This window comes from Schistocerca cancellata, chromosome 8 (assembly GCF_023864275.1).
Source record: "Schistocerca cancellata isolate TAMUIC-IGC-003103 chromosome 8, iqSchCanc2.1, whole genome shotgun sequence".
In the NCBI taxonomy this organism is placed as follows: domain Eukaryota; kingdom Metazoa; phylum Arthropoda; class Insecta; order Orthoptera; family Acrididae; genus Schistocerca; species Schistocerca cancellata.
Window position 1 is genome coordinate 395,216,160 of NC_064633.1, and position 14,514 is coordinate 395,230,673.

Genomic DNA, 14,514 nt, shown 5'->3' on the forward strand with positions numbered 1-14,514 from the left:
CCGTTTTAAGTAAAAGGTAGTTTCCACGTATTTCACCTATGCTGTCAGATCTTCTGAACTGTGCGTCGTACAATGACATAATTTTGCAAGTACATTCGGTGTAAGGTGGACAATATCTACAAAATATGTTGCAAGTAGAATTGGTAGAAAAGAAGTTGGTAAGCACTGCCATTGCCAAATAGCACTCCGGTCGTTATGATGGTTTTCTTTGACCGGAGCCGCTACTATTCGGTCGAGTAGCTCCTCAATTGGCATCACGAGGCTTGAGTGCCCCCCGAAAAATGGCAACAGCGCAAGGCGGCCCGGATGGTCACCCATCCAAGTGCCGGCCACGCCCGACAGTGCTTAACTTCGGTGATCTGACGGGAACCGGTGTATCCACTGCGGCAAGGCCGTTGCCGCCATTGCCAAATACTGGATGATTATAGTGTGGACAATTTGCGCGCTGTGAGTTACACTGCCTCAGGATGTAAATTATACACAGTTTATAACCGTAATAACTTGTCTTGCTTGCTAAATCTGTAACATATATCTCTGAAGAGGAGGTTCTGACAGTATTTTAAATTCATAAATTCGGTCAGCAATTACTCGAGATATTGAAAATCTAATTTTTGTTGCCCCCCCAGAAGCAGTTAGGTGACCAACCTGCACTGGAACTGTGCGACGGGTTAGCCGTTTATTAATATACGAATACACTGTAGGGGGCGGGGTGATTCAAGTTTGGCTTTTACCAAACAACCAACGAAAACTTTCCAAAGCCTTGATTACGTCTATCACAGATACTTTCAGTCACATTTAACTGTATTGCTGGAACGGTTTGTTCCAGCCAAAAATATGAATTAAGTGTGTGTGTTTGTAGTAGAATAACTTTTCGATGACTTACTCGAGTATACTTAAAGCACATACTTGATTATTTCTTTAATTTTTTAGTGCATTTCAATAATGATCTTAGCCAATGCCATGTGATATTGAGGCAGAGAAATCCTAAACAGGAATATTGAGAGAGGGAATGTTGTAGATATTTTTAGATTATATCCGGGGAAATATGTCCCGGACAAAAATATGAAGGTTTCAGGTGCTGACTTACTCAACTATGTACCTGTCCCTTGCAGCCCAATGTTTTAGGGACTCTCCAAGAATCAATTCATTTCATTAGGGTAAACATGCATGCGGGATATAAGACTGGCTTAGAGCAGACACAGAAATGTTTGCGACGTTTGATTTGAGCTCCATGGGACAATTGTGAGCCAAGAAAATGAACTACTGAGTCATATGGACCCCACCCCCCCCCTGCCGCATCTCACCGATAGTCATTATGTAGATACTACGTCTTTCACGAAATTGTATGTTTGACACACATTTAGCGGAACCTACCTAAGCTGATGGTGACATGATTAAGCCGTGAAAGACCGCATGGCGTTCCCTGAAACCCGAGACTGTGTACAGGAAGCACCATAATAGCTTTGAATTACATTAACATTACTACCGAGCCTTTGTAGCAGACGCCTTCCCCAGCAGTCATAGCGTTTTCTATAAGAAAAACCGCCCATACCACTGGACCGGCTTATTTACTGCGGTGTTTCGCGGTTATCATGATGATGATTTACGCCTGATGTCGCACACGCCGTTTCGCTAGGCATCGATCCATCTGGTATATCTGGTAGATACTAAAGCACTAGCTGAGACTTCACGGGCCATGGCCACGTAATATAGTGGCATTATTTGCCCTCTGCTTACACATCGCGCGACAGTTCTAGAGTACCTGATCAAAACTATCCAGTCGCCACTACGTAATGTGGAACTGGTCACTTGACGTGACGGGATGCTGAGGCAGTTTGAGGTAGCAAGTTGAGACGAACAGGACACTTGTGGTCAAGTCGGGAAGCCACCTCACATTGGCCTATAAAACTATGTAAGCTACAGCGCATGCGCGTCGAGCGAGTTTTTCAACATTCTAGCGCTCTCTTCGCACAAATCATTAGTTATAGAGAGAAAAACATGAATAGGACCTTTTTTGTAGCAAATTTAATATAGTTTAATTTTGTACTGCGACAAGTTTTCGCTGGAGGGTGCGGTTTTCGAGTTATTCAAGAAAAACGTACAAAAGTGATATTAAACGTGTTCTATCTCGGAAATCATTCGGAATAGAGCATATGTCCATATGAAGTTTTTTTTTTTTTTTTCAGAATCACTAATACTATCACCGTGTACCTTTCCTCCTGATAATCCTCTGACAATTCGTTGGAAGGACTCGAACTTGAAGGTGGCGTTTAGGTATGGGCGTGGATTTCGTATTGCGTTTAAGCAAATACTAAATGCCGAAGCACATGAAAATATTTTACAACATCGTGTACTGCAAAGTAGATGAATAGGTTGGAGACGATGACTGATTGTATTTGCATCACAATTCACCCTGTCATAAAGCGGCATCTACGAGGCCGTGGTTTACGCGAAATAACATTCCTTAAAGGGACTGGCCTGTCCAGAGCCCTGACTTGTACGCATTGGAACACCCTTTGGGATGAGTTAGAACGTAGACTTTGTTCCAGACCGCAGCGTCAGATATCACTATCTTTTGCGGTTTCTGCTCTTGAGAAAGAATGGGCTGCCATTTCTCCGCAAACATCCAGACACCTCATTGAAAGTGTCCCCATCATGGTCCGACCCGTCACAAAGGCGAAGGATGGGCACACCCGGTATTAATGTCCATCAGTAGGTGCCGTATACGTTTGATCATTGTGAACAATATGGAATCTGATGCAAATAAGGTAGATGCATCGGCACGACACTAGAAGTAAAAGAATGGTGTTCAGTTGCAGCTACATCCATATTCCGCGGAGTGCACGTCTGGTATCAATATAATTTACACCTCACCCCCTCCTCTCCCCCGCCATCCTTTTCCTGTTCTATGTGCGACTGGTACGCGGGAAGAGCGATTGTCGGTAAGCCTCCGTCTGAATTTTAATTTCCCTAATCATCTCCAACAGAAAGTGGCGCGTACACGGTGAAGATCCCACACACCGACACAGTTGTAATGTGCCAGTAAGTGTCATGAGGCAAACAGTTTCTGAAACTTTATTCTCTAAAAATAGTTAATGCTAATATGTTAAGACGAACTGCTGCTCATCAGCGTGTCACATATCGCATCCACGAACGGTCTTCATATTCTAACTGACCCTTTTGTGTTGTGAATTTAATCATGTGACAGGACACATAAGATAAGGCTGATTCGTCTCACATATGGAAAATCAAAAAGTGTCGAAGAAGTTTTAAAAGAGAACTATCTCTTACGGGAAAGAAATGAAGTGTGGGACAGTGAAAAGTATGCTTTTCTAGTGATTTAAATCAGTTCATATGCGTTTTTCAATATTTACGTATTGCAAACGAGGCTGTAATCACGATAAATAGAAACTAGGATAAGTGAAGCATCCACTGCTCTGCCGAGACAACGTAGGCAATTGGCTGAGTGTGCAGCCATGCGATAAGTAGCCGTGTTTTCTTACAGGGCTGGCAACCCGTGACGGCAAACCGTTAGGAGGTAGTCCACTGGGCCCTCTACATCTTCCGGGTTTCTAAGCTGCAGCTGCACCCAACGACGCCCGTGAGTACGTTTCCAACACTTCCTTGAAACGATCTTTCTCTGTATTTCCGTGTATTGCCTATAAACTCGCCTCCCCTGTGTGTTGCTGCATTTTTGCCAACTCATCACTCGAGTTGGAGCGGTAGATAGAAGGCCCACATACTAGGTTCATGTCATTTTTTAACTGTAGCCAACGAGAGTTTTCAGGCAATTCACGGTCATTAAGCCCTTAAAAAAAAAACGCAGACATTGTTTGCTTGCTTTCTTTACATATGTCTTTCGGTAACGCTTTTTCGGATACTTCATGAAATCAGTTTAGAGTTTTCTGATTCCAAAAGCATTTAATCCGAATTATTTGTAGTGTGAATTCAAGAATGTCTTGCAGACCTCTGTTGAAAGAACTGAGTATAGTTGCTTCTCATTTTCAGTATGCGTGCTTCAAAAAAATTGATTCGATTTCACGAATAAAGATAGAAACTTGGAGTAAATTTTAACTTACGCATCGACACTAGGAGTTGGCACTGGAGCTACTTGTAAGTTGTCGGTTCAAGCAGTCACCGGCAGAAGATACGTTGTTGTCGTTATCGTTGTTGTTGTTTCCAGTCCGACGACTGGTTTGATTCGTCTCACCACGCTACTCTATTTTGTGGAAGCTCTTCATTCAGATGGCTCTGAGCACTATGGGACTTAACATCTGTGGTCATCAGTACCCTAGAACTTAGAACTACTTAAACCTAACTAACCTAAGGACATCACACACACCCATGCCCGAGGCAGGATTCGAACCTGCGACCGTAGCGGTCGCGCGGTTCCGTACTGAAGCGCCTAGAACCGCATGACCACACAGGCCGGCAAGTTCCTCATTCCGCGTAACTATTGCAACATACACTCAGTTGAACTTCTTAATGTATTCATACTTTCGTCTCCCTCTGCTACTGCTTCTCTTTCATGTCCTTCGATTCTTATAACTGCAGTCTGGTTCCGGCACAAGTTGTAAATAACTTATCCCTGCTACTTTCAGAATTTCCAAGAGTAAGATACAGTCTTCTCAAAACGGATGAAGCTTTTACAGGCACGCTGTACTGTATGAACATATTGACTCAGTTCATGGAATCAGTACCAGGGATATAGCCGTCCGCACACACAGGGGGGGGGGGGGGGGGGTGCAAAAGCGAGGAAGCACTTGCCACCTCCTAGAATCTGGGTGGGTACTGCCTTTCTTAATCCTTATTGAATTACCGACAGTCATTGTCTGCGACTCCACTGAACTACAGATTTAACATTGCCGACATGGACCAGAGGTATTGAAGCTTCAGCAATAAGCAATTACTATATGGCTTCTCTTTCCTTAGTTGTTATTCTGTTAACGGGAAATTATTTCGATTCGTTGGTGCGACTGCTGTTTCGGCACTTATCTACGATCAACATGGACACGAACCTTTACAGAAAAGTACCAGTATATTGTGTTCAGTCTTTTTCTGTCGCTTCGTCGTTGAACACTTCCTGAACTGCAGGAAGGAGCTGGTCTGACCCAACACCCTAGCGTTACGGCTTCCGTCACCGATTTTCAACACAGCAAACATGGTAGCAGCTTACGTGCCAGTCATCCATCCACATTTGCCGTAAGGACGCGCCCTCTCCTTGATGCACAACGCAATCACATTTGACTGTGGAATAAGAAAACCCTTGATGCCTTGCAGAGCCTCTGTTCATTTTTGCACATCAGAGCTGCTGCAGTACACTTGGAGGAACGTAGCCGTGTTATACTGTAGGTGTCTGAGGGGTTTTCATTAAGTAATGCAACACTTTTTTCTCTCGGAAAGTTTCATTTCAAAAAAATGCAAAATTTGTTGTGTGACCATGTGGAATATTTCCGCTTCAGCCCCTATAATTTCATGAAGTTCCGATACGTGGCGGCGCTATAAGTAGCCTACAAAGTGGCGTCTATAAGGAGATGCATACCAAGCAAAAAGCTGTCACTGAGTTTCTTTTGGCGGAAAACCAGAGCATCGCAGATATTCACACCTGCTGAAACCTGTCTGTGAACAAAAGCGTCGTGAGTCGTTGGGGGAGGCGTCTGTCGTCATCACCACAAGGTCCGCAAACCAGTCCGATGTCCCGCGTGGCATCCATCAGCTGTGACAACTGCAAAAACGTGCGGCCACACTCATTCGAGATGAGCGACGGCTCACAAACAAACACCTCGTTGGTCAACTGGCCATCCGTTTTGGTAGCGGGGACACACACTTCCACCAGTTGGGGTACTCAAATGTGTGTACTCGCTGCGTTCCTCGTCGCCTGGCAGAAAATCATTAAGAGCAACGAAGGACTATATATGCGGAATTGCTTGCGCATTACGTCACTGATCGTGACAATTTTTTTGCCGAACATCGTCATAGGCGTTGAAACAAGGGTTCATGACATCGAAGCGGGAGTCAAGCGGCAATCTACGGAATGGCACCACACCACGTCCCCTCTAAAGGAAAAGTTCAAAGCCTCACCCTCAGCCCGTAAAATCACGGCGCAAGGTCTTCTGGGACCCTGAAGGGGTTATTCTGTTTGGTATCTTCCCTCATGGTGCAACGATCAACTCGGAAGTGTGTTATGCCACCCTCGGGAAATTGAAGATACGACTTCAGCTTGTTCGTCGCCACAAAAATGCAAACGAGCTTCTCCTTCTCCATGGCAACCCAGCACCTCATTTGTACAAGTGTGTGCACCCGAGAGGAGCTCACAATACTTGATTGGACTGTTCTTCCTTATCCACCCTACAGCCCGGATCTCACACCTTCCGACTTCCATCTGGTTAGCCCAATGGATGATGCACTCCGCTGGCAGCAATACGTGGGTGATTGGGAAGTTGTTGTTGCAGCAAGACGTTGGCTCCGACATCTTATCAGTAGAGTGGTACCAAGCGTACATGCAGGCCCTCCTAATAAGGTGGCGCAAGGGCGTCATGTTAAACGGAGATAACGCTGAAAAACAGGATTTCGTGGCCAAAAGAGTGGGTAATAATAAGATGTATTGGAATCCTGAATGAAACCAACCTGCTTTCTGAAAAAAAAAAAGGGTTTTGATTACTTATTGAACGCGCCCCTTAGCTTCTCTTGTTTTAGTTTTCACTCTGTTCACGGGAAATTATTTTGATTCCTTGGTGCGGCTGCTGTTTCCCGCTGATCTGCAGTCTAGATGAATTTGTACGTTTACAGAACCGTATCGCTAGATTGTGTTCAGTCTTTTTGCCTCGCTTCGTCGTTCGGCCCTTATTAAACTGCAGAAAGGAGCCGGTCTAACCCAGAGCCCGAGATCACAGATTCTGTCGCCAATTCCCAACATGTAAACAAGGTATACGTGCCAGTCATCCGTCATTCGGAACAACGCAGCCATGCTATACTGTATATTTATATTTAATCTGTGGATCCAAAAACATCAGTCGGAGAACGCAAACGGCACTTTCTGCGCTAGAAATTTGAAGGTCGAAAAACGTACTCTCCACAACTGACTTTCTCTAGGTTCGTCGCACAATAATCAAACAGACTAGAGAGACGAGGATTACCGTGGAGCAGTCCTAGGCTGGTCAAAGTTGATTCAAGTGGCCAATTTAAGGATGGTTTTGGGAGGTCCCCCCCCCCCCCCCCCTGGTTATCTAGTCGTATATTGGACATGGGCGACACTTTACCTAATTATTCCAGATAAATGGAGCTTAGAAAACAGTGTTCTGATTTTTTCCTATTTCAAATTTTTAATTTTCAGTTTTAGCCTAACGTTAACGGAGTAAATTGTTTTTGTTAATATTATATGAGAAAATAATACTAGATCGTGGAATCAAGAAGGTGGCATCCATATTCATATTAACAACATAAACGTTATACTTGCCCGCGAAAGGCAAAGGTCCCGAGTTCGAGTCTCGGTCCGGCACACAGTTTCCATCTACCAAGAAGTTTCATATCAGCGCACACCCTGCTGCAGGGTGAAAATTTCGTTCTGGAAATATCCCTCAGGCTTTGGCTACGCCATGTCTCCGCAATATCCTTTCTTGCGGGGGTGCTAGTTCTGATGGTCACAGAACTTCTGTTAAGTTTTGAAGGTAGGAGACGAAGTACTGGCAGAATTGAAACTGTGAGGACGGGGCATGAGTCGTGCTTGGGTAGCTCAGCCGATAGAGCACTTGTCCGCGAAAGGCAAAGCTTTCGAGGTCGAGTCTCGGTCCGGCACACCGTTTTAATCTGCCAGGAAGTTCCATATCAACGCACACTCAGCTGCGGAGTGAAAATTTCATTCTGGAAAAAAATGTACTTTGCGCATAATGTCGAATTATACTTACCGTTTCGGTACCGAAGTAAATTAGATTGAAAATACTAAGTAGATAACTATAAATCCTTGAGATACAATAAGTTTTTTGTACTTATGGTTAAATTTGGTCCTTGGGGCACGACACGTTTTCAAAGTCATCGAATCAATTATATCCAAACTGGCAGATTTTGAAACTTCTGCGACGCCTGCGACAAGGGATGAGGACAGTCTCCATAAAGAAGTAAAGTTTTTATGGTAAACCAAAGACAATGATCTGGATTCACAACGCTATTCATCATTTAAAAAGAATGTTTTGAAGTTCGACAAAGAATGGAGATAACAGCCCTAATGAGATTTTAATGACTGTCTGTCGCTAAGCGAGACAGTTTTAGAGAAAAATGACATTCTGTCGAATGAGAAAGATGTTAACGTGTGCTGAACTTCTGTTTGTTTGAGATAAATATCACATTTTATGACATGTTTCGGCCTGCTGTTATCACCTTCAGATGGTATAATAGAAAAGAAGAGAGCACTCTGTATTGAAATCTTAAATACATTTATATATGAGATCTTAATACAGCTTTTCCCTTTTTTCCAATTGTAGCACACGAATTTAACCATTGTAGTCGAAACTGGATGTGATTGTGACATAAAATATGATTGTGTCTGAAATAAACAGAAGTTACGGTACTGCTTGGAATGTAGGGGGAAGTAACGAAATTCAGATTAGCCTATATCGTTGTCTGAATCGTGCCATCCGTAGCAAATTATTTGCCTGGGAGGAAGCGTTAATTGTGCAGTGCGTGCAAGCAACAAAGGGCTGTAAAACGGACTGGAGGAGAAGAGCTATTCGGGACCTGCGACCCGACAGAGGACAGGCAAGTTTGGCGGTGGCGTTTTTAGTACCAGAAGGCAGGGGCTGACGTCGTGTGCGGAAGGTCGCGCCGTAACGCCGGCTAATTGAGTCTCCCGGCAACTTCATTTTACGGCCGCTTTTGTTTCAGTTAATCACAAAAAGGCTGGCCGGGGGAAAGAGGGCTGCCTAAAGAAAACATTCCAACGCGGATCTCTTGGAAAAATGGCAGCGCGACCTGTGCCACGAGATTTGCCGACTTTCCGACTGCTAACAGCCTGTTGCTGTGAAGCACAGCCAGTTTCTGAGACCACAATGAAACGGCGTGATGCAGTTCACGGTATGCGAATCTGATGTAATGGATGAAGGAAAGCTGCCCATAGTCCCGAAGCTTGGTTTTACCATGAGTTAGGCGTCGTTCTAATAGTAGAGCAAATGTATTCGATATTGCGAATATGAACCACCCTCTGCTGTATATTGGAATGACAATGAAAATTTGTGCCGGACCCGGACTCGAACCTGGATTTCTCGCTTTACGCGAGCGGCCGCCTTAACAACTTCGGCTATCCGTGCACGAATCGTGACCAGACTCAAACTTCAATATGTCATCGTCCATGAGTCACAACCTACACTCGTATCTTGCATATATTCCGTACAGAAAGGGCATATTTATTAAGTGTCTAGTGGCTGGTGTGGCGAATAAATACGAAACAGCAGTACCTGTATTATTAAAAAGTACGAAGCAAATATTTCTTCGGACATGTGTGCTAATGGTAGAGGTTAATATGTCCCTCCTCTGCATTATTGCGAAAAACTTTTAAAATAGTCGAATTTGAAAAATATCAAATCAAGTGCACTTTTTTGCAGTTACAAAGGGAGTATGATAAACGTCTGAGAAAAGAGATCATGCAAAAATAAATTATCTTCCACTCATCTACTTCTCGTGGCTCTTCGAAAACGTGGCTCGCCGAAATAATAATTTTACATCTGGGTCGTAAGATCCAGGTTTTTTGTCTTTGAGACAAGAAAGCTGCGTTTAATCTTTTTGTGTTTCCTCAGTGATAAAATTACAACTGTTCAACATGGCAGTATGCGCCAATAATAACCAAATCGCTCTCTCACCAAGAACAAATACCAACATCAGCTTACACCAGAACAACGGAATCCAGAAGACTATCAACACGCGCCTAGACATGTTAGGTCAAGAAGACCAGAGGTACAAGAATTGGTAGCACAGCGATGTTACAGAGTATGGATTTTTACATCCACAGAAATTTATATATAATTAGTTATTTCTTTTACAAATGTTTTAAAATTATTACGCAGAACAATTATAGAAATAACAATCACGTCAGTAATATCAAAAGTAATTACAATTTTGAAATAAATCGAAAAAACTAAAAATAAAAGTTATTTGAAAAATAATCAAAGCAGTAATATATATGGCAGACTTATCGTTTGATCATAAATTTTTTATATTTGAATTCAGATCAAAATAAAGATTTACTATTTGCTTACTCAAAAGATAAAATGTATCTAATTAAAGTAAAAAGTGACATTGTAAATCTGTCAGAGACAGCAAAGGACTTGGAAGAGCAGTTGAACAGAATGGACAGTGTCTTGAAAGGAGGATATAAGATGAACATCAACAAAAGCAAAACGAGGATAATGGAATACAGTTGAATTAAGTCTGGTGATGCTGAAGGAATTAGATTAGGAAATGAGACACTTAAAGTAGTAAAGGAGTTTTGCTATTTGGGGAGCAAAATAACTGATGATGGTCGATGTAGAGAGGATATAAAATGTAGACTGGCAATGGCAAGGAAAGCGTTTCTGAAGAAGAGAAATTCGTTAACATCGAGTATAGATTTAAGTGTGAGGAAGTCGTTTCTGAAAGTATTTGTATGGAGTGTAGCCATGTACGGAAGTGAAACATGGACAATAAATAGTTTGGACAAGAAGAGAATAGAAGCTTTCGAAATGTGGTGCTACAGAAGAATGCTGAAGATTAGATGGGTAGATCATATAACTAATGAGGTATTGAATAGGACTGGGGAGAAGAGGAGTTTGTGGCACAACTTGACTGGAAGAAGGGATCGGTTGGTAGGACATGTTCTGAGGCATCAAGGGATCACCAATTTAGTATTGGAGGGCAGTGTGGAGGGTAAAAACCGTAGAGGGAGACCAAGAGATGAATACACTAAGCAGATTCAGAAGGATGTAGGTTGCAGTAAGTACTGGGAGATGAAGAAGCTTGCACAGGATAGAGTAGCATGGAGAGCTGCATCAAACCAGTCTGGACTGAAGACCACAACAACAACAACAACAACAACAACAACAACAACAAAATAAAAAGTCTGTATTTCACTTATTTACTCAACCAGAGGTCGCTTAGGTAATTGCCGAATGCTGCCACACAACCAACTGAAGGCTTTTGTAGGAAACTTCTTCAGGTAGAATCTTCACTTCGTGCTCGGACTTCTGTTTGTCTCCGTCATTCTTGTTATATGGCCAGTCCAGGTCTACCCTCCCTCCTTTAGGACTTCGCCGATGTTTGTACAGCTGTCGTAATTTTTCATTTCTTCTTACTCTTCATTCCATTCCAAAATTTATTCTTGTATTTTTTGGTGTGTTGATGTATATACTATATATTATGTTTTGGTTGTTTCTAAATATTAATGTTCCATATCCATACAACGTTGCTGGTACAATAGTTGTGTATCACATACAACATAAATCATTTTACGTGTAAAAACAATGCTACGTTTCTTATGTTGCGAAGTGTAACGCGTTAACATTATTCAACATTATGGTGAATTAACGTACATTTGAAAACGGATTATATTGCTAACTTTTAACATTATGCAAGACAACTTGTAACACAATTTCATTTGACTTCATACTGTTGAGGAACTACTGTGCAGAAAATTTCACAGAAATTCATTTCAGTAATTGCGAAAAAGCTGTAGCTTACTGAAAGCATAAAGGATGTGAAAGTCTATGTCTTATTAAGACTTGGCCATGGTCGGCGTCTACATCCTTATTCTGCGGAACGTGAATTACGAGGACTGACTGCAGCAGACGAAACCCCGTCCCGATAGTTGAGTGTTCCGACACGGTAGCTCAGCGTATTCGGTCAGAGAAGTGGCTCCGCACTGTAAATAATTAAAAAAAAACTGAGCGAAGAGATTAGCAGCGAACTTCAACGGATGTCACGTGAAGCCCCCTACCACCAAATACAACGAACAATCACGAACAAAATGCAGGGAAAAAAAAAGAAAGTCGTCAGTGCAGCGGACTGTCATGCCAAGGGGGCCTGGATTCGATTCCCGGCTGGGTCGGAGATTTTCTCCGCTCAGGGACTGGGTGTTGTGTTGTCTTCATCATCGTCATCATCATCGTCATAATCATCACCACCACCACAATCACCATTGGTGGAAGTGAACCCAGATTTCGTCCCCAGTGACGATTATTGCAAGGAAGCCGTCACCTTCTCGTTCAAAGCGCCGAAGAAGTTCATCACAAGCATCAACACGTCGTTCTCTCATTTCAGGAGTCAGCTGCCGTGGCACCCATCTTGCAGACACTCTGTGAAACTGGAGCACATCATGCACAATGTGGTGTGCTGACCCATGACTAATCTGTAAACACGCTGTAATGTCATTCAGTGCCACTCGGCGGTTTTCCTTCACTATGGCTTCAACTGCTGCAGTGTTCTGTGGAGTCACAACTCGTTGTGCCTGACCTGGACGAGGAGCATCTTCCACTGAAGTCACACCATTTGCGAAATTCCTACTCCATTCGTAGACTTGCTGCTGTGACAAACATGCATCACCGTACTGAACCTTCATTCGTAGACGAATTTCAATACGTTTCACACCTTCACTACGCAAAAACCGAATAACAGAACGCTGTTCTTCCCTGGTGCAAGTCGCAAGTGGGGCGGCCATCTTTATACTGATACTGCGACGGTATGTGTGCATTTGGACTATGCTGCCACCTACAGGCCATTCTGCACGTTGTTTGTAGCACGCTTACCAACTTACAGGATAACGGCGCGAAATTTCGATTTGTTATTACAAATTTAAGGTTTTCATTTGACTCACCCTCGTATAAATTATCGTAGTTCAGAAAAATACGTATTACGACATTGTGAAATGACAAATAGGGAGGGAGGGATGCGTGCTATTATTGCCTGGATGCTACTTGAAAAATCTCACTTCGAGTCGCTTAAATTGCCCATAGTCAGAGTGCCAATTTGTAGGCTACTGCTGTTTTTCCCGCATTGAGTGATAAGATATTATTATTTGAAGTAAAAGTGTCAAATATGGAGTATGACACACGTCAGTCGTTTTAAGAAATATCGCCTCATTATCAATACGATATAAATTACAAGGAGCTGAAACTATTTAATGGTGTCCCATGCCAAAGTCTCTTTTCTCATCCACTGCCAGCAAAGGTGGCCTCTGTGGTCTAGTTATTAACGTTACTAACTACTAATGCGGAGGTCCCAGGTCCCAGGTTCGATACTTTATGACTACTACAGATTCCCCTATGGTGGAAAGTCATGAAATGGGATCCGCTGTCGGGCTCGTGACGGAAAATGAGCTTGGTAAAACAGGTAATGAAATTGACAGTCAAATCGAATGGCTATGAGCCACAAGACCCTTAAACCTATTTCCGGAGCAGTTCTGACTCAACTCACGGGAAGCGATCCAAAATCGACCCAACTCTACTAACAACACGATATCGTTGTTGGGATTTTCTTGAACAAGCATCGTTGAAAACAGGAAAGTACTGATGTGTATGACGCTGATAAGCGATTCCGTAGTTAGTGTGAACAATAGAACGGAGAGGAAGGAACCTGTGGCAAGTTGAAATATCGAGTCAGCACATGTGCACATCCGGAGAACAAGTGCGCACCCTATACGCGAAAAACACGGATACGGGTTGAGTCCGCCGCACATGTTTAGCTTGTTAGTTGGCGAAATGCTTGATGATGATGTTTGACGACAGCAACTGCCTTCCCAGCTTGTTAAGCGGTGTTTTCTGAAAAACTTCACAACTTTTGTTAAACGCTATGACGTAAATTCTTGATATAATCACGAGTTACTTTCTCAGAACACGTTTTTGTGGATGTAAAATGAGATAACATACATTATGCTTTGTAGTTTCCTACTGAAAACCGCACACTCAACTTTCAAAGCCGATGTAATGAGCCGTGTGTATAATTTTTTCAATTCAAAGAGACCAGTGCACCTGTTGCCATTTAAGGACGGTTGCTATATAAGAAATATTGCATTACGGAATGTTCCGCGTAGGACTCACTACCGATATAAGACGTATTCGAACGATAAGGCGATGCATTCTCTCTCTTCATGAAGAGAGAGCACTAAACCATGAATACAATTTCTTCCATGGGAAAACAACGTGCTCCGTTTCTAAGCTGGTACATTTTGAATAAACCGGCATTCACTCGCTTTATTGTACCTTCCAATGCCAATTTCAAGCGATATATATCGTCTTCCGGCGGACATTTGTATTAGTAAGGCGCATAGAACTCTTTAGCATATTTAGCTGGTTAGCGTAAACTGTGTTCTAGTCTTCTGTCTTTGTCCCATGCTTAGCTGTTAAAACTCTGTTGCGCTCGGCTGTTGATAAATTCGGCTGTGAAGTGTAATGGCAGCAATGATTGGATTGCTGTACTTACATAAATTTTTCGTCAATATAAGCACGTAGTATTTGAGGGTGCAACCTCATCTTGTTAAATTGCGGATTGCAGCGTGGA

At 42.8% G+C, this 14,514-nt stretch overlaps 1 protein-coding gene and 1 pseudogene across 3 annotated transcripts in view; one reads left to right on the plus strand and one right to left on the minus strand.

Moving 5' to 3' along the window:
• Positions 1-14,514, plus strand: part of LOC126094635 (leucine-rich repeat-containing protein 24-like) — a 377,583-nt gene that overhangs the window by 285,222 nt on the left and 77,847 nt on the right. The window contains exon 3 of one of the 3 annotated variants that reach the window (XM_049909123.1): positions 3,506-3,605. The exons of 1 other annotated variant lie outside the window; for it this stretch is intronic. The gene's annotated coding sequence lies outside the window, so the exon portion shown is untranslated. The remainder of the gene's footprint in view (positions 1-3,505; positions 3,606-14,514) is intronic. One more of the 3 variants, XM_049909124.1, reaches the window with a different exon arrangement.
• On the minus strand, positions 283-400 carry LOC126095784 (5S ribosomal RNA; annotated as a pseudogene).